At 50.5% G+C, this 18,276-nt stretch overlaps 19 non-coding genes across 19 annotated transcripts; all 19 read left to right on the forward strand.

The window, feature by feature from the left end:
• Positions 1-1,838: 1,838 nt before the first annotated feature.
• TRNAS-GCU (transfer RNA serine (anticodon GCU)) lies at positions 1,839-1,920 on the forward strand. The gene has a single exon. It is a non-coding gene; the product is annotated as a tRNA-Ser (tRNA).
• Positions 1,921-1,996: 76 nt separating this feature from the next.
• On the forward strand, positions 1,997-2,078 carry TRNAS-GCU (transfer RNA serine (anticodon GCU)). The gene has a single exon. It is a non-coding gene; the product is annotated as a tRNA-Ser (tRNA).
• A 76-nt stretch (positions 2,079-2,154) lies between these two features.
• TRNAS-GCU (transfer RNA serine (anticodon GCU)) lies at positions 2,155-2,236 on the forward strand. The gene has a single exon. It is a non-coding gene; the product is annotated as a tRNA-Ser (tRNA).
• Positions 2,237-2,312: 76 nt separating this feature from the next.
• Positions 2,313-2,394, forward strand: TRNAS-GCU (transfer RNA serine (anticodon GCU)). The gene has a single exon. It is a non-coding gene; the product is annotated as a tRNA-Ser (tRNA).
• Positions 2,395-2,470: 76 nt separating this feature from the next.
• Positions 2,471-2,552, forward strand: TRNAS-GCU (transfer RNA serine (anticodon GCU)). Its single transcript has one exon. It is a non-coding gene; the product is annotated as a tRNA-Ser (tRNA).
• A 76-nt stretch (positions 2,553-2,628) lies between these two features.
• TRNAS-GCU (transfer RNA serine (anticodon GCU)) lies at positions 2,629-2,710 on the forward strand. Its single transcript has one exon. It is a non-coding gene; the product is annotated as a tRNA-Ser (tRNA).
• Positions 2,711-2,786: 76 nt separating this feature from the next.
• Positions 2,787-2,867, forward strand: TRNAS-GCU (transfer RNA serine (anticodon GCU)). The gene has a single exon. It is a non-coding gene; the product is annotated as a tRNA-Ser (tRNA).
• A 4,983-nt stretch (positions 2,868-7,850) lies between these two features.
• Positions 7,851-7,932, forward strand: TRNAS-GCU (transfer RNA serine (anticodon GCU)). Its single transcript has one exon. It is a non-coding gene; the product is annotated as a tRNA-Ser (tRNA).
• A 4,925-nt stretch (positions 7,933-12,857) lies between these two features.
• TRNAS-GCU (transfer RNA serine (anticodon GCU)) lies at positions 12,858-12,939 on the forward strand. Its single transcript has one exon. It is a non-coding gene; the product is annotated as a tRNA-Ser (tRNA).
• A 76-nt stretch (positions 12,940-13,015) lies between these two features.
• On the forward strand, positions 13,016-13,106 carry TRNAS-GCU (transfer RNA serine (anticodon GCU)). Its single transcript has one exon. It is a non-coding gene; the product is annotated as a tRNA-Ser (tRNA).
• Positions 13,107-13,172: 66 nt separating this feature from the next.
• On the forward strand, positions 13,173-13,262 carry TRNAS-GCU (transfer RNA serine (anticodon GCU)). Its single transcript has one exon. It is a non-coding gene; the product is annotated as a tRNA-Ser (tRNA).
• Positions 13,263-13,329: 67 nt separating this feature from the next.
• TRNAS-GCU (transfer RNA serine (anticodon GCU)) lies at positions 13,330-13,411 on the forward strand. Its single transcript has one exon. It is a non-coding gene; the product is annotated as a tRNA-Ser (tRNA).
• Positions 13,412-13,487: 76 nt separating this feature from the next.
• On the forward strand, positions 13,488-13,569 carry TRNAS-GCU (transfer RNA serine (anticodon GCU)). The gene has a single exon. It is a non-coding gene; the product is annotated as a tRNA-Ser (tRNA).
• Positions 13,570-13,645: 76 nt separating this feature from the next.
• TRNAS-GCU (transfer RNA serine (anticodon GCU)) lies at positions 13,646-13,727 on the forward strand. Its single transcript has one exon. It is a non-coding gene; the product is annotated as a tRNA-Ser (tRNA).
• Positions 13,728-13,803: 76 nt separating this feature from the next.
• On the forward strand, positions 13,804-13,885 carry TRNAS-GCU (transfer RNA serine (anticodon GCU)). Its single transcript has one exon. It is a non-coding gene; the product is annotated as a tRNA-Ser (tRNA).
• A 76-nt stretch (positions 13,886-13,961) lies between these two features.
• TRNAS-GCU (transfer RNA serine (anticodon GCU)) lies at positions 13,962-14,043 on the forward strand. Its single transcript has one exon. It is a non-coding gene; the product is annotated as a tRNA-Ser (tRNA).
• Positions 14,044-14,120: 77 nt separating this feature from the next.
• Positions 14,121-14,202, forward strand: TRNAS-GCU (transfer RNA serine (anticodon GCU)). Its single transcript has one exon. It is a non-coding gene; the product is annotated as a tRNA-Ser (tRNA).
• Positions 14,203-14,280: 78 nt separating this feature from the next.
• On the forward strand, positions 14,281-14,362 carry TRNAS-GCU (transfer RNA serine (anticodon GCU)). The gene has a single exon. It is a non-coding gene; the product is annotated as a tRNA-Ser (tRNA).
• A 234-nt stretch (positions 14,363-14,596) lies between these two features.
• Positions 14,597-14,678, forward strand: TRNAS-GCU (transfer RNA serine (anticodon GCU)). The gene has a single exon. It is a non-coding gene; the product is annotated as a tRNA-Ser (tRNA).
• Positions 14,679-18,276: the final 3,598 nt, after the last annotated feature.

An 18,276-nucleotide genomic window follows, 5' to 3' on the forward strand; every position in this document is an offset into this window, starting at 1 on the left:
AAACGTGCGGAATTAAAGGCCGATCTATTTTCTCAAATATACATGTAGCGCGTAGTATCCTTGAGTGCTGCGACGCAATGGGCACACAAGTGGCAATGATCCAAATTGATCTGGAGAAAGCTTTCGATAGGGTGCCTCATGAAATTCTTCTGTGCATTCTAGATCATGTGAATGTGGGTAGAATTATTCGAGGCGGGGTCGCCATGGCGTACCAGGATTGCACGACAAGTCTAATTGTCAACAAGGTTGTGGGTACACGCATTCCAGTCAAACGCTCGGTGCGCCAGGGTTGCCCTCTTTCGCCACTGTTGTTTTGTTTGTATATAGAGTCATTTTGTTTGAGCGTGATACAGAGCGATTGTATGCGCGGTTTTAAACTACATCAGTTAGAAGTCCGACTGTTGGCTTATGCGGATGATATAGCCATGTTTTGTAATGATTACGACAGTGTAACACAGGCTGTTAAGTGTGTTAAAAGTTTTTGTGCGGCCAGTGGCAGCGCGGTAAACTGGAGTAAGTGCCTGGGATTCTGGCACGGGGATTGGCCGGAGGCCCCAGACACTTTTGCCAACATGAGTTTTACTACGACTCCTGTTAAATACTTGGGAGTTCCTCTTGAGTGTTACAAAGACAGCGAAGCCTACTGGAGGAGTGAAGTGGATAAAATGAGGGAAAGAGTGAATAAATGGAATGGATGGAATTGGTCAATGTTCTCGAGAGCCACAATTTGCAACATATTTCTAGTGAGCAAACTTTGGTATGTCCTTCAAGTCTTGCATTGCTCCAGGGTTCATATCCAAAAATTTCATCGGGTGTTTGCAGTGTTCGTGTGGGCATCTTCCTGGGAAAGATCAAGCCGCACCAATTTATTTCTACGAGTTCGAAATGGAGGACTCAGTTTGTCACATTTGTTTTTGAGACAGGTTGTCAATCGGTATTTATTTCTTCGGGACGTTAAGCACCCGTTTCTACACACTGTCTGTCAACGTCGCCTGGGGAAGCACTTGCCTAATATGGTTGTCTCTGCTGGCAGTATGCCCGGTGGAGTGCATGGTTTTCTACGCGAAGTTGTGGTTTCATGTAGGTTTTTGATGGCGCGGTTTTCACTCCAATACCTGAGTGAAGTCAACCGGAAAAAACTGTATAAAGACCTCTGTAGTGTGGTTCTCCCCGTGCCTTTATATCGGTCCCTTTACAGGGAAGGTATAGGTAGCAAGGTACTAAAGCGTGTTAAGGCAATGTTAGTCCCGTCTGGTGTTAAGACTTTCTTTTTCAAATTACACACTGGAACTCTGACTGTCAAACCGTGGATGGCTGAAAAAGGTTTTTTTTTGTTCCCTGGGGTACTCACTGTATAATATGCAGAAAGGAGGAGACAATTGAGCATGTGTTCCTTGAATGCTGGGATGCTGTGTTCCTGTGGGATGTGCTTCAGCGCACAATCAAAAAAGAATTTCCGCTTGATGGGTACGGAATTCGCTACTTGCCAATTGAAAGTGATGACGATACCCCATTTGATTTGATCATGCTAATAGCCCTACACAGTATTTGGAAATGCAGAATGGCAGTAAGGCACGCCGATCTTGATGCAAGACCGGCACGTCAATATTTCAAAGAAAGCATAAGCAACTTTGTTCAGGAGAAAAAGATGCTGGAATGTAGTCCAGAGTGTCTGTCACGTGTTGAGTTATTATTGGCGATGAAGGAATTTTAGCATGAGCGTGACCGCACAAGCTGAGCGGCCGTTGTTTTAACAAAGATGTTGATTGTGTTTTAGTGCTTATGTATGAATATGTGCTTTCTTTTCAAGTGGGTCAAAATACCGGCAATAAAGAAAAAAAGAGGTGGCCGAGTGGTTAAGGCGATGGACTGCTAATCCATTGGGCTCTGCCCGCGTGGGCTCGAATCCCATCCTCGTCGGAGGTGCTCTTTTACTTCTTTTTTCAGCCCTTTTGAATGTCTACTGGCTGCCAGCTGCGGCTTCAGTAGGTAACCGGACGAGGTGGCCGAGTGGTTAAGGCGATGGACTGCTAATCCATTGGGCTCTGCCCGCGTGGGTTCGAATCCCATCCTCGTCGGAGGTGCTCTTTTACTTCTTTTTTCAGCCCTTTTGAAAGTCTACTGGCTGCCAGCTGCGGCTGCAGTTGGTAACCGGACGAGGTGGCCGAGTGGTTAAGGCGATGGACTGCTAATCCATTGGGCTCTGCCCGCTTGGGTTCGAATCCCATCCTCGTCGGAGGTGCTCTTTTACTTCTTTTTTCAGCCCTTTTGAAAGTCTACTGGCTGCCAGCTGCGGCTGCAGTTGGTAACCGGACGAGGTGGCCGAGTGGTTAAGGCGATGGACTGCTAATCCATTGGGCTCTGCCCGCGTGGGTTCGAATCCCATCCTCGTCGGAGTTGCTCTTTTACTTCTTTTTCCAGCCCTTTTGAAAGTCTACTGGCTGCCAGCTGCGGCTGCAGTTGGCAACCGGACGAGGTGGCCGAGTGGTTAAGGAGATGGACTGCTAATCCATTGGGCTCTGCCCGCTTGGGTTCGAATCCCATCCTCGTCGGAGGTGCTCTTTTACTTCTTTTTTCAGCCCTTTTGAAAGTCTACTGGCTGCCAGCTGCGGCTGCAGTTGGTAACCGGACGAGGTGGCCGAGTGGTTAAGGCGATGGACTGCTAATCCATTGGGCTCTGCCCGCGTGGGTTCGAATCCCATCCTCGTCGGAGTTTCTCTTTTACTTCTTTTTTCAGCCCTTTTGAAAGTCTACTGGCTGCCAGCTGCGGCTGCAGTTGGCAACCGGACGAGGTGGCCGAGTGGTTAAGGCGATGGACTGCTAATCCATTGGCTCTGCCCGCGTGGGCTCGAATCCCATCCTCGTCGGTGGTACTCCTACTTCTTTTTTCAGCCCTTTTGAAAGTCTACTGGCTGCCAGCTGCGGCTGCAGTTGGTAACCGGACGAGGTGGCCGAGTGGTTGATTCGACTTCCGGCCACTGAGCGTGACGGACGTGCGATGACGGGCTCCGTTGGAGCAGCTACAGCGGTCATGTCTGGCCGCGGAAACAGGGCTTTTGCCTCGGATGAAGAGTATCAGGTGATTCTGCCTACCCTTCCTACAGGACGTGTTGTGTTGAACACAGTTTTTTTGCACGCTGACGTGCGGGCCCGTCCTTATCGGGTCGAAGATTTCAGGGATGCGCTGGCTCAGCTGATGCTGCTCCCCGAGGTTATCGCCTTGGGGGCGTATCGCATGAGCCATGTATGGGCTGTTACTTTCGCGAGTGCTGAGGCGGTGACGAAAATTCTTTCTGCCGGAGACCTGAATGTCAAGGACCGCCACTGTCTCGTCATTGACCCGGCAAACCAGGACGTCCGCGTCAAGCTGCACTGGCTGCTGCACAACGTGCCCGACGAAGACGTGAGGGTAGCCTTTGCTCCGTACGGCAAGGTGAGCGAAGTCACCAAGGAGCGGTGGCGCGTCCAGGGTGTCGCCAGCAAGGGGTCGACGACACGCTTGGTTTCATTGAAAATGAACCCTGGCGTGAAGCTGGAAGACCTCCCTCACGAAGTCAGGGTTGGCGGTGAGCTGGCTCTCGTGGTTGTACCGGGCAGAGCTCCGCTGTGTCTGCGCTGCCACGGTACTGGGCACATTCGCCGTGAGTGCAAGGTTCCACGATGCGGCGCCTGTCGTCGCTACGGGCACGAAGAAAGCAGCTGCGTACGCACGTACGCGAGTGCTGCCGTCCCAGTCAACACTGACATTTCGTCCGAACTTGTCATGGACGAGGCTGACGCGGAAGACGCTGCAGCAGAGGCAGGGGACAGCGTGGAGAAGGCCCCTGCTGTGCCCCCTACGGAAATATCCACAAGCGTAGAGGAGCCCAGCAGTAAGCGGCAGCAACAGGTAGCGCAGCCTGCAGAAGTCAAGGCGCCAACGGACGAAGTCTTGAGCGGTGGGGCGTCAGCTCCCGTCGTTCCCCAGCATGGTGACAGCATGGAAGTGTCACATGCATCAACCAGCAACCAAGCAGGGAAGCGACCGCACGAGCACAGTGCGAATGGAGAGCCCAAAGTGAGCGAAGGCGACGAGCCGCCGCAGAAGACTGTTGGTGTCAGGCGACCGACGTTGAAACCGCGGCCGAATGTACAGGCCGATCAACGAGCGGCGGCTAAGCCGCCGCCTTAGTTGGAGTGAGTGCCCTGTGAGTGGTTTCTGTGGGCGTGAGATGGCCTTTTTCGGTAACGGACTACATGGGCTGATTTTCCAGTCCATACGCAAGAGGCACTTATGCAAGAGACTTTGGATTACCGGCAACGCACCCATCGAGCACCTCAGACTAGGCAAGTCACCCGCACCGTCGCCTTGTGTCCCGAGGTATGCACCATATGGCTCCTGTACCTAAACTAGATGGCTTCTACACCTCTTAGAGCGTTGCGCATTGCAACAATTAATGTCAGGGGACTGGCTTCCAAGAAGCGTCAGTACCAGCTAAGCCGGCTGTTCGTTGATAATGACCTAGACATAATAGCCGTACAGGAGACGACAGTCGAAAGACAGGAACAGGCGGACCTTATGGTGCAGCCTTTTACGACACGCTACAATGTTTGTGTGTGCCATTCTTCTGGCACATCGGGCGGTTGTGCTGTATTTATTAGGAATTCTCTCGGGATTGTCGAGCAGAATTTAACTGTGTGTCAAACTGGCCGTTTGGTTGTAGTGGATTTTTTTTATTGCAATTTGCTATGGAGAGTCATATGCGTGTATGCTCCTAACAGGGAGAACGAGCGCAAGGAATTTTTTGAGCGCGTTGAACAATATGTGTGCTGTGAGCGGTTAATTGTGCTTTTGGGCGACTTTAACTGCGTTTGTAAAGCAGAGGATAGAATTACAAAGACTCCTTCGTGACAAAAGTGCGGAATTGTTGAATTCGATTGTGCAAGAAAATGGTTTAGATGATGTTGCTGAAGTTCTTTCGGTAGCGCCGCATTTTACTCACTTCCAGGGTGAAAGTCACGCGAGACTTGACAGAGCGTATGTGTCGCTTGATCTGATTCCTTTGTGCAATAGCTACGAGGTGAAACATGTCTTTTACCGACCACAGCTTAGTTACTTTTACCCTGGGGAAAAATGACAAGAAATCTCGTTTCTCGTGGGACCTGTGGAAGTTTAACGCACAGTTACTCGAGGATGAACGCTTCGGCATTAAAGTTAATGAATGCGTTAAAGTATTGCTATCAGCAGAGCCTGGGAACTGGGTAATTAGGTGGGAAAATTTCAAACAGCAAGTGAAAATAAACGCGATTGAAAGGGCAAGCATTATATGCCACGATAAACGTGTTAAAGAAAAAGAACTACATTGCCAACTTGACTTGCTCGTAAGCCTGGAAAGTTCCCAGCCGGGAAAATATAGGAAAGAAATAAGAGATACAAAAAGTAAACTTGAGATTATCGAAAAAGACAAGTATACAGCTGCCATGATACGGGCCCGTGCTGAACGTCTCTCGCTTGACCAAGTACCTACTAAACGCTCGCTTAGTGACGAAAAGAAGTACGCGACTCAGAACGAAGTAAGACAAATCAGGTACAGAAACGAGGTAACGAATGATAGCAAAGTGATTCAGTTGGCGTTTGTTGAGCTATCGGGAATTGCTTGGGCGGCGACGGCTTCAAGAAGAGGGGTTTACAAACACGTTCTTGTCCCGTATGCCAAAACTAGGAGACGATATAAAACAAGGGCTGGAGGTACCAATCAGCGTAAGCGAAGTGGGAAGAGCAATCGAAGAGCTGAGTGCCGGAAAATCTCCCGGTCCTGACGGCTTAGGTAGTGAATTTTATAAGAAGTTCAAAGCCGAACTCACCCAAGCTCTCCACTGCGTCTTCACCGAAATTTATGAGACAAAGAAAATGCCACCATCATTTAAAACAGCACACGTGGTTTTAATACCCAAGAGTGAGGACCAGGCTAAACTTCTGTCCGTTGGGGCTTATCGGCCGATAAGCCTAACCAACGTTGACTATAAAGTGTTTATGAAGATTCTTGCCAACAGACTGCAAAAGGTCATAAAGGACCTTGTAGGGCCCCACCAAACGTGCGGTATTAAAGGTCGCACCATTGGAACAAATGTGCACATTGCTAGAACTGTTCTTGAATGCTGCGATGCCTTCGGGGGCCGAGTTGCCATGATACAGCTGACCTTGCAAAGGCCTTCGATCGAGTGTCGCATGACATTCTTTTCGCCATTCTAGAATATGCCAACGTCGGCTCTGTGATAATACAAGGTGTACAGATGGCGTACGACAACTGTGTTACCCGAATTATAGTGAACAAACAGCTGACTGAACCTGTACCTGTGTGTTCTTCGGTCAGGCAGGGTTGCCCGCTCTCGCCTTTGCTCTTTGCGATCTACCTTGAGCCTTTTCTGTTATCACTGTTGCACAATGATGGGATCTGCGGTTTCACTCTTCTGTCGGCGCAAGTAAAAGTGCTTGCTTACGCTGATGATATTGCTGTTTTTTGCGCGGATCAAGAAAGCGTTAAAGAAGTTGTGAAAGTCGCAGGGGAATATTGCAAAAAGACTGGGTCCGAAATTAACTGGGATAAGTGCATAGGTTTTTGGCACGGTGATTGGGACAGCACACCTGCCGTGTTTGCTAACATGAAATGGACGACCGCCCCTGCGAAGTACTTGGGGGTACCCTTGGAGCACTATAAAAGCAGTACGGAGTTGTGGGGTGAGATAACGCAGAGTGCAAGGAGAAAAGCGGATGGCTGGAAAGGACGTGACCTTTCTGTTTTCGCGCGCGCAAGTGTGTGCAATGTATTTTTAATAGCCAGAATTTGGTATATATTGCAGTTCGTGCTCATTACCCGAGCAAAACTGCAGAAGCTGCATAGAGTGTTTGCTGTCTTTATTTGGAGCTCAAATTGGGAGCGAACAAGTCGAGTTAATCTGTTCCTTCCGGTCAAAAGGGGCGGCCTTGGTCTTTCTAATTTGTTTCTGAAGCAAGTTGTCTCAAGATTTTTGTTTCTACGTGATCAAACCGATCCCTTGTTGCGCACTATGTTGCAGGTGCGCTTAGGCAACGTGTTGCCGGAATTTGTTGTGTCCAGTTACCCGGCCACGAATCGTGCTGTAACAGGTTTTTTGCGTGAAGTTGTGGCAGCCTTTCGCACTTTGAGCGCTCACTTTTCTACACAGTATCTATCTGCTGTACCCAGGAAAAAACTGTACAAAGATTTGCTAGATATATTTATACCTGCTCCCTTATACCGTTCCTTTTGCTGCGGAGGCCCAGGCAAAGATGTGTTAAAACGAGTTAAGAAGATGCCGGTAAGACCGACTGTCAAATCCTTTTTCTTTAAACTTCATACCGGTACCCTTCCGGTGAAAACATGGCTAAACGATAAAGGCATTTTTGTGCCCTGGACCACCGACTGCATACTCTGCAAAAAACCCGAGACCATCGAACATGTGTTTATCGACTGCTGGGACCCGGTTTTCCACTGGGACATCTTGCAAAGAACATTGAAGAAAGAACTACCTGTAACTCCTTATGGCATCCGGTTTCTACCTATAGAAAGTGAGGAGGTTCCTTACGACATGTTTATGCTACTGGGCCTCCACAGCATCTGGAAAGCGAGAATGGCGGCCAGGCACGCCGACGCAAATGTGCGACCAGTGAGAGAAAACTTTATAGAAAGTGCAGTTTTCCTGAGAGATGTTCTCCGCAGTCAACCCCAGCCGCCGGACTGGGTGGCAGTTATGGATGAACTGATTAACATGAAAAAGTTTTAACCCATTGTCTCGGCCAAAGTGTGGCTAGAGATTTTTATGTATTGTTTACCGGTAATAAAGAAAAAAAAAACGAGGTGGCCGAGAGGTTAAGGCGATGGACTGCTAATCCATTGGGCTCTGCCCGCGTGGGTTCGAATCCCATCCTCGTCGGAGGTGCTCTTTTACTTCTTTTTTCAGCCCTTTTGAAAGTCTACTGGCTGCCAGCTGCGGCTGCAGTTGGTAACCGGACGAGGTGGCCGAGTGGTTGATTCGACTTCCGGCCACTGAGCGTGACGGACGTGCGATGACGGGCTCCGTTGGAGCAGCTACAGCGGTCATGTCTGGCCGCGGAAACAGGGCTTTTGCCTCGGATGAAGAGTATCAGGTGATTCTGCCTACCCTTCCTACAGGACGTGTTGTGTTGAACACAGTTTTTTTGCACGCTGACGTGCGGGCCCGTCCTTATCGGGTCGAAGATTTCAGGGATGCGCTGGCTCAGCTGATGCTGCTCCCCGAGGTTATCGCCTTGGGGGCGTATCGCATGAGCCATGTATGGGCTGTTACTTTCGCGAGTGCTGAGGCGGTGACGAAAATTCTTTCTGCCGGAGACCTGAAAGTCAAGGACCGCCGCTGTCTCGTCATCGACCCGGCAAACCAGGACGTCCGCGTCAAGCTGCACTGGCTGCTGCACAACGTGCCCGACGAAGACGTGAGGGTAGCCTTTGCTCCGTACGGCAAGGTGAGCGAAGTCTCCAAGGAGCGGTGGCGCGTCCAGGGTGTCGCCAGCAAGGGGTCGACGACACGCTTGGTTTCATTGAAAATGAACCCTGGCGTGAAGCTGGAAGACCTCCCTCACGAAGTCAGGGTTGGCGGTGAGCTGGCTCTCGTGGTTGTACCGGGCAGAGCTCCGCTGTGTCTGCGCTGCCACGGTACTGGGCACATTCGCCGTGAGTGCAAGGTTCCACGATGCGGCGCCTGTCGTCGCTACGGGCACGAAGAAAGCAGCTGCGTACGCACGTACGCGAGTGCTGCCGTCCCAGTCAACACTGACATTTCGTCCGAACTTGTCATGGACGAGGCTGACGCGGAAGACGCTGCAGCAGAGGCAGGGGACAGCGTGGAGAAGGCCCCTGCTGTGCCCCCTACGGAGATATCCACAAGCGTAGAGGAGCCCAGCAGTAAGCGGCAGCAACAGGTAGCGCAGCCTGCAGAAGTCAAGGCGCCAACGGACGAAGTCTTGAGCGGTGGGGCGTCAGCTCCCGTCGTTCCCCAGCATGATGACAGCATGGAAGTGTCACATGCATCAACCAGCAACCAAGCAGGGAAGCGACCGCACGAGCACAGTGCGAATGGAGAGCCCAAAGTGAGCGAAGGCGACGAGCCGCCGCAGAAGACTGTTGGTGTCAGGCGACCGACGTTGAAACCGCGGCCGAATGTACAGGCCGATCAACGAGCGGCGGCTAAGCCGCCGCCTTAGTTGGAGTGAGTGCCCTTCCATACGCAAGAGGCACTTGTGCAAGAGACTTTGGATTACCGGCACCGCACCCATCGAGCACCTCAGATTATGCAAGTCACCCGCACCGTCGCCTTGTGTCCCGAGGTATGCACCATATGGCTCCTGTACCTAAACTAGATGGCTTCTACACCGCTTGGAGCATTGCGCATTGCAACAATTAATGTCAGGGGACTGGCTTCCAAGAAGCGTCAGTACCAGCTAAGCCGGCTGTTCGTTGATAATGACCTAGACATAATAGCCGTACAGGAGACGAAAGTCGAAAGACAGGAACAGGCGGACCTTATGGTGCAGCCTTTTACGGCACGCTACAATGTTTGTGTGTGCCATTCTTCTGGCACATCGGGCGGTTGTGCTGTATTTATTAGGAATTCTCTGGGGATTGTCGAGCAGAATTTAACTGTGTGTCAAACTGGCCGTTTGGTTGTAGTGGATTTTTTTTATTGCAATTTGCTATGGAGAGTCATATGCGTGTATGCTCCTAACAGGGAGAACGAGCGCAAGGAATTTTTTGAGCGCGTTGAACAATATGTGTGCTGTGAGCGGTTAATTGTGCTTTTGGGCGACTTTAACTGCGTTTGTAAAGCAGAGGATAGAATTACAAAAAGACTCCTTCGTGACAAAAGTGCGGAATTGTTGAATTCGATTGTGCAAGAAAATGGTTTAGATGATGTTGCTGAAGTTCTTTCGGTAGCGCCGCATTTTACTCACTTCCAGGGTGAAAGTCACGCGAGACTTGACAGAGCGTATGTGTCGCTTGATCTGATTCCTTTGTGCAATAGCTATGAGGTAAAACACATGTCTTTTACCGACCACAGCTTAGTTACGTTTACCCTGGGGAACAAAGACAAGAAATCTCGTTTCTCGTGGGACCTCTGGAAGTTTAACGCACAATTACTCGAGGATGAACGCTTTGACATTAAAGTTAATGAATGCATTAAAGCATTGCTATCAGCAGAGCCTGGGAACTGGGTAATTAGGTGGGAAGATTTCAAAGAACAAGTGAAAATAAACGCGATTGAAAGGGCAAGCATCATATGCCACGATAAACGTGTTAAAGAAAAAGAACTACATTGCCAACTTGACTTGCTCGTAAGCCTGGAAAGTTCCCAGCCGGGAAGATATAAGAAAGAAATAAGAGATACAAAAAGTAAACTTGAGATTATCGAAAAAGACAAGTATACAGCTGCCATGATACGGGCCCGTGCTGAACGTCTCTCGCTTGACCAAGTACCTACTAAACGCTCGCTTAGTGACGAAAAGAAGTACGCGACTCAGAACGAAGTAAGACAAATCAGGTACAGAAACGAGGTAACGAATGATAGCAAAGTGATTCAGTTGGCGTTTGTTGAGCAGTATCGGGAATTGCTTGGGCGGCGACGGCTTGAAGAAGAGGGGTTTGCAAACACGTTCTTGTCCCGTATGCCAAAACTAGGAGACGATATAAAACAAGGGCTGGAGGTACCAATCAGCGTAAGCGAAGTGGGAAGAGCAATCGAAGAGCTGAGTGCCGGAAAATCTCCCGGTCCTGACGGCTTAGGTAGTGAATTTTATAAGAAGTTCAAAGCCGAACTCACCCAAGCTCTCCACTGCGTCTTCACCGAAATTTATGAGACAAAGGAAATGCCACCATCATTTAAAACAGCACACGTGGTTTTAATACCCAAGAGTGAGGACCAGGCTAAACTTCTGTCCGTTGGGGCTTATCGGCCGATAAGCCTAACCAACGTTGACTATAAAGTGTTTATGAAGATTCTTGCCAACAGACTGCAAAAGGTCATAAAGGACCTTGTAGGGCCCCACCAAACGTGCGGTATTAAAGGTCGCACCATTGGAACAAATGTGCACATTGCCAGAACTGTTCTTGAATGCTGCGATGCCTTCGGGGGCCGAGTTGCCATGATACAGCTTGACCTTGCAAAGGCCTTCGATCGAGTGTCGCACGACATTCTTTTCGCCATTCTAGAATATGCCAACGTCGGCTCTGTGATAATACAAGGTGTACAGATGGCGTATGACAACTGTGTTACCCGAATTATAGTGAACAAACAGCTGACTGAACCTGTACCTGTGTGTTCTTCGGTCAGGCAGGGTTGCCCGCTCTCGCCTTTGCTCTTTGCGATCTACCTTGAGCCTTTTCTGTTATCACTGTTGCACAATGATGGGATCTGCGGTTTCACTCTTCTGTCGGCGCAAGTAAAAGTGCTTGCTTACGCTGATGATATTGCTGTTTTTTGCGCGGATCAAGAAAGCGTTAAAGAAGTTGTGAAAGTTGCGGGGGAATATTGCAAAAGGACTGGGTCCGAAATTAACTGGGATAAGTGCATATGTTTTTGGCACGGTGATTGGGACAGCACACCTGCCGTGTTTGCTAACATGAAATGGACGACCGCCCCTGCGAAGTACTTGGGGGTACCCTTGGAGCACTATAAAAGCAGTACGGAGTTGTGGGGTGAGATAACGCAGAGTGCAAGGAGAAAAGCGGATGGCTGGAAAGGACGTGACCTTTCTGTTTTCGCGCGCGCAAGTGTGTGCAATGTATTTTTAATAGCCAGAATTTGGTATATATTGCAGTTCGTGCTCATAACCCGAGCAAACCTGCAGAAGCTGCATAGAGTGTTTGCTGTCTTTATTTGGAGCTCAAATTGGGAGCGAACAAGTCGAGTTAATCTGTTCCTTCCGGTCAAAAGGGGCGGCCTTGGTCTTTCTAATTTGTTTCTGAAGCAAGTTGTCTCAAGATTTTTGTTTCTACGTGATCAAACCGATCCCTTGTTGCGCACAATGTTGCAGGTGCGCTTAGGCAACGTGTTGCCGGAATTTGTTGTGTCCAGTTACCCGGCCACGAATCGTGCTGTAACAGGTTTTTTGCGTGAAGTTGTGGCAGCCTTTCGCCCTTTGAGCGCTCACTTTTCTACACAGTATCTATCTGCTGTACCCAGGAAAAAACTGTACAAAGATTTGCTAGATATATTTATACCTGCTCCCTTATACCGTTCCTTTTGCTGCGGAGGCCCAGGCAAAGATGTGTTAAAGCGAGTTAAGAAGATGCCGGTAAGACCGACTGTCCAATCCTTTTTCTTTAAACTTCATACCGGTACCCTTCCGGTGAAAACATGGCTAAACGATAAAGGCATTTTTGTGCCCTGGACCACCGACTGCATACTCTGCAAAAAACCCGAGACCATCGAACATGTGTTATCGACTGCTGGGACCCGGTTTTCCACTGGGACATCTCGCAAAGAACATTGAAGAAAGAACTACCTGTAACTCCTTATGGCATCCGGTTTCTACCTATAGAAAGTGAGGAGGTTCCTTACGACATGTTTATGCTACTGGGCCTCCACAGCATCTGGAAAGCGAGAATGGCGGCCAGGCACGCCGACGCAAATGTGCGACCAGTGAGAGAAAACTTTATAGAAAGTGCAGTTTTCCTGAGAGATGTTCTCCGCAGTCAACCCCAGCCGCCGGACTGGGTGGCAGTTATGGATGAACTGATTAACATGAAAAAGTTTTAACCCATTGTCTCGGCCAAAGTGTGGCTAGAGATTTTTATGTATTGTTTACCGGTAATAAAGAAAAAAAAGGCGAGGTGGCCGAGAGGTTAAGGCGATGGACTGCTAATCCATTGGTCTCTGCCCGCGTGGGTTCGAATCCCATCCTCGTCGGAGGTGCTCTTTTACTTCTTTTTTCAGCCCTTTTGAAAGTCTACTGGCTGCCAGCTGCGGCTTCAGTCGGTATCCGGGCGAGGTGGCCAAGAGGTTAAGGCGATGGACTGCTAATCCATTTGGCTCTGCCCGCGTGGGTTCGAATCCCATCCTCGAGGAGGTGCTCTTTTACTTCTTTTTTCAGCCCTTTTGAAAGTCTACTGGCTGCCAGCTGCGGCTTCAGTCGGTATCCGGGCGAGGTGGCCAAGAGGTTAAGGCGATGGACTGCTAATCCATTTGGCTCTGCCCGCGTGGGTTCGAATCCCATCCTCGAGGAGGTGCTATTTTACTTCTTTTTTCAGCTTTTTTGAAAGTCTACTGGCTGCCAGCTGCGGCTGCAGTCGGTATCCGGGCGAGGTGGCCGAGAGGTTAAGGCGATGGACTGCTAATCCATTGGGCTCTGCCCGCGTGGGTTCGAATCCCATCCTCGTCGTAGGTGCTCTTTTACTTCTTTTTTCAGCCCTTTTGAAAGTCTACTGGCTGCCAGCTGCGCCTGCAGTTGGTAACCGGGCGAGGTGGCCGAGAGGTTAAGGCGATGGACTGCTAATCCAGTGGGCTCTGCCCGCGTGGGTTCGAATCCCATCCTCGTCGGAGGTGCTCTTTTACTTCTTTTTTCAGCTCTTTTGAAAGTCTACTGGCTGCCAGCTGCGTCTGCAGTCGGTATCTGGGCGAGGTGGCCGAGAGGTTAAGGCGATGGACTGCTAATCCATTGGGCTCTGCCCGCGTGGGTTCGAATCCCATCCTCGTCGTAGGTGCTCTTTTGCTTCTTTTTTCAGCCCTTTTGAAAGTCTACTGGCTGCCAGCTGCGGCTGCTGTCGGTATCCGGGCGAGGTGGCCGAGAGGTTAAGGCGATGGACTGCTAATCCATTGGGCTCTGCCCGCGTGGGTTCGAATCCCATCCTCGTCGGAGGTGCTCTTTTGCTTCTTTTTTCAGCCCTTTTGAAAGTCTACTGGCTGCCAGCTGCGGCTGCAGTCGGTATCCGGGCGAGGTGGCCGAGAGGTTAAGGCGATGGACTGCTAATCCATTGGGCTCTGCCCGCGTGGGTTCGAATCCCATCCTCGTCGGAGGTGCTCTTTTGCTTCTTTTTTTCAGCCCTTTTGAAAGTCTACTGGCTGCCAGCTGCGGCTGCTGTCGGTATCCGGGCGAGGTGGCCGAGAGGTTAAGGTGATGGACCGCTAATCCATTGGGCTCTGCCCGCGTGGGTTCGAATCCCATCCTCGTCGGAGGTGCTCTTTTGCTTCTTTTTTTTCAGCCCTTTTGAAAGTCTACTGGCTGCCAGCTGCGGCTGCTGTCGGTATCCGGGCGAGGTGGCCGAGAGGTTAAGGCGATGGACTGCTAATCCATTGGGCTCTGCCCGCGTGGGTTCGAATCCCATCCTCGTCGGAGGTGCTCTTTTACTTCTTTTTTCAGCCCTTCAGAAAGTCTACTGGCTGCCAGCTGCGGCTGCAGTCGGTAACCGGACGAGGTGGCCGAGTCGTTAAGGCGATGGACTGCTAAACTATTGGGGTCTGCCCGCGTGGGTTCGAATCCCATCCTTATCGGAGGTGCTCGTTTACTTCTTTTTTCAGCCCTTTTGAAAGTCTACTGGCTGCCAGCTGCGGCTGCAATCGGTATCCGGGCGAGGTGGCCGAGTGGTTAAGGCGATGGACTGCTAATCTATTGGGCTCTGCCCGCGTGGGTTCGAATCCCATCCTCGTCGGAGGTGCTCTTTTACTTCTTTTTTCAGCCCTTATGAAAGTCTGCTGGCTGCCAGCTGCGGCTGAAGTCGGTTTCCTGACGAGGTGGCCGAGTGGATTCGACTTCCGGCCACCGAACGTGACGGACGTGCGATGACGGGCTCCGTTGGAGCAGCTACAGCGGTCATGTCTGGCCGCGGAAACAAGGCTTTTGCCTCGGATGAAGAGTATCAGGTGATTCTGCCTACCCTTCCTACAGGACGTGTTGTGTTAAACACAGTTTTTTTGCACACTGACGTGCGGGCCCGTCCTTATCGGGTCGAAGATTTCAGGGATGCGCTGGCTCAGCTGATGCTGCTCCCCGAGGTTATCGCCTTGGGGGCGTATCGCATGAGCCATGTATGGGCTGTTACTTTCGCGAGTGCTGAGGCGGTGACGAAAATTCTTTCTGCCGGCGAACTGAAAGTCAAGGACCGCCGCTGTCTCGTCATCGACCCGGCAAACCAGGACGTCCGCGTCAAGCTGCACTGGCTGCTGCACAACGTGCCCGACGAAGACGTGAGGGTAGCCTTTGCTCCGTACGGCAAGGTGAGCGAAGTCTCCAAGGAGCGGTGGCGCGTCCAGGGTGTCGCCAGCAAGGGGTCGACGACACGCTTGGTTTCATTGAAAATGAACCCTGGCGTGAAGCTGGAAGACCTCCCTCACGAAGTCAGGGTTGGCGGTGAGCTGGCTCTCGTGGTTGTACCGGGCAGAGCTCCGCTGTGTCTGCGCTGCCACGGTACTGGGCACATTCGCCGTGAGTGCAAGGTTCCACGATGCGGCGCCTGTCGTCGCTACGGGCACGAAGAAAGCAGCTGCGTACGCACGTACGCGAGTGCTGCCGTCCCAGTCAACACTGACATTTCGTCCGAACTTGTCATGGACGAGGCTGACGCGGAAGACGCTGCAGCAGAGGCAGGGGACAGCGTGGAGAAGGCCCCTGCTGTGCCCCCTACGGAGATATCCACAAGCGTAGAGGAGCCCAGCAGTAAGCGGCAGCAACAGGTAGCGCAGCCTGCAGAAGTCAAGGCGCCAACGGACGAAGTCTTGAGCGGTGGGGCGTCAGCTCCCGTCGTTCCCCAGCATGGTGACAGCATGGAAGTGTCACATGCATCAACCAGCAACCAAGCAGGGAAGCGACCGCACGAGCACAGTGCGAATGGAGAGCCCAAAGTGAGCGAAGGCGACGAGCCGCCGCAGAAGACTGTTGGTGTCAGGCGACCGACGTTGAAACCGCGGCCGAATGTACAAGGCGATCAACGAGCGGCGGCTAAGCCGCCGCCTTAGTTGGAGTGAGTGCCCTGTGAGTGGTTTCTGTGGGCGTGAAATGGCCTTTTTCGGTGTCGGACTGCATGGGCTGATTTTCCAGTCCATACGCAAGAGGCACTTGTGCAAGAGACTTTGGATTACCGGCACCGCACCCATCGAGCACCTCAGACTAGGCAAGTCACCCGCACCGTCGCCTTGTGTCCCGAGGTATGCACCATATGGCTCCTGTACCTAAACTAGATGGCTTCTACACCTCTTAGAGCGTTGCGCATTGCAACAATTAATGTCAGGGGACTGGCTTCCAAGAAGCGTCAGTACCAACTAAGCCGACTGTTCGTTGATAATGACCTAGACATAATAGCCGTACAGGAGACGAAAGTCGAAAGACAGGAACAGGCGGACCTTATGGTGCAGCCTTTTACGGCACGCTACAATGTTTATGTGTGCCATTCCTCTGGCACATCAGGCGGTTGTACTGTATTTATTAGGAATTCTCTGGGGATTTTGGAGCAGAATTTAACTGTGTGTCAAACTGGCCGTTTGGTTGTAGTGGATTTTTTTTATTGCAATTTGCTATGGAGAGTCATATGCGTGTATGCTCCTAACAGGGAGAACGAGCGCAAGGAATTTTTTGAGCGCGTTGAACAATATGTGTGCTGTGAGCGGTTAATTGTGATTTTGGGCGACTTTAACTGCGTTTGTAAAGCAGAGGATAGAATTACAAAAAGACTCCTTCGTGACAAAAGTGCGGAATTGTTGAATTCGATTGTGCAAGAAAATGGTTTAGATGATGTTGCTGAAGTTCTTTCGGTAGCGCCGCATTTTACTCACTTCCAGGGTGAAAGTCACGCGAGACTTGACAGAGCGTATGTGTCGCTTGATCTGATTCCTTTGTGCAATAGCTACGAGGTAAAACACATGTCTTTTACCGACCACAGCTTAGTTACGTTTACCCTGGGGAACAAAGACAAGAAATCTCGTTTCTCGTGGGACCTGTGGAAGTTTAACGCACAATTACTCGAGGATGAACGCTTTGACATTAAAGGTAATGAATGCATTAAAGCATTGCTATCAGCAGAGCCTGGGAACTGGGTAATTAGGTGGGAAGATTTCAAAGAACAAGTGAAAATAAACGCGATTGAAAGGGCAAGCATCATATGCCACGATAAACGTGTTAAAGAAAAAGAACTACATTGCCAACTTGACTTGCTCGTAAGCCTGGAAAGTTCCCAGCCGGGAAGATATAAGAAAGAAATAAGAGATACAAAAAGTACACTTGAGATTATCGAAAAAGACAAGTATACAGCTGCCATGATACGGGCCCGTGCTGAACGTCTCTCGCTTGACCAAGTACCTACTAAACGCTCGCTTAGTGACGAAAAGAAGTACGCGACTCAGAACGAAGTAAGACAAATCAGGTACAGAAACGAGGTCACGAATGATAGCAAAGTGATTCAGTTGGCGTTTGTTGAGCAGTATCGGGAATTGCTTGGGCGGCGACGGCTTGACGAAGAGGGGTTTGCAAACACGTTCTTGTCCCGTATGCCAAAACTAGGAGACGATATAAAACAAGGGCTGGAGGTACCAATCAGCGTAAGCGAAGTGGGAAGAGCAATCGAAGAGCTGAGTGCCGGAAAATCTCCCGGTCCTGACGGCTTAGGTAGTGAATTTTATAAGTTCAAAGCCGAACTCACCCAAGCTCTCCACTGCGTCTTCACCGAAATTTATGAGACAAAGAAAATGCCACCATCATTTAAAACAGCACACGTGGTTTTAATACCCAAGAGTGAGGACCAGGCTAAACTTCTGTCCGTTGGGGCTTATCGGCCGATAAGCCTAACCAACGTTGACTATAAAGTGTTTATGAAGATTCTTGCCAACAGACTGCAAAAGGTCATAAAGGACCTTGTAGGGCCCCACCAAACGTGCGGTATTAAAGGTCGCACCATTGGAACAAATGTGCACATTGCTAGAACTGTTCTTGAATGCTGCGATGCCTTCGGGGGCCGAGTTGCCATGATACAGCTTGACCTTGCAAAGGCCTTCGATCGAGTGTCGCACGACATTCTTTTCGCCATTCTAGAATATGCCAACGTCGGCTCTGTGATAATACAAGGTGTACAGATGGCGTATGACAACTGTGTTACCCGAATTATAGTGAACAAACAGCTGACTGAACCTGTACCTGTGTGTTCTTCGGTCAGGCAGGGTTGCCCGCTCTCGCCTTTGCTCTTTGCGATCTACCTTGAGCCTTTTCTGTTATCACTGTTGCACAATGATGGGATCTGCGGTTTCACTCTTCTGTCGGCGCAA

The sequence above is a fragment of the Amblyomma americanum genome, chromosome 3 (genome assembly GCF_052857255.1).
Source record: "Amblyomma americanum isolate KBUSLIRL-KWMA chromosome 3, ASM5285725v1, whole genome shotgun sequence".
In the NCBI taxonomy this organism is placed as follows: domain Eukaryota; kingdom Metazoa; phylum Arthropoda; class Arachnida; order Ixodida; family Ixodidae; genus Amblyomma; species Amblyomma americanum.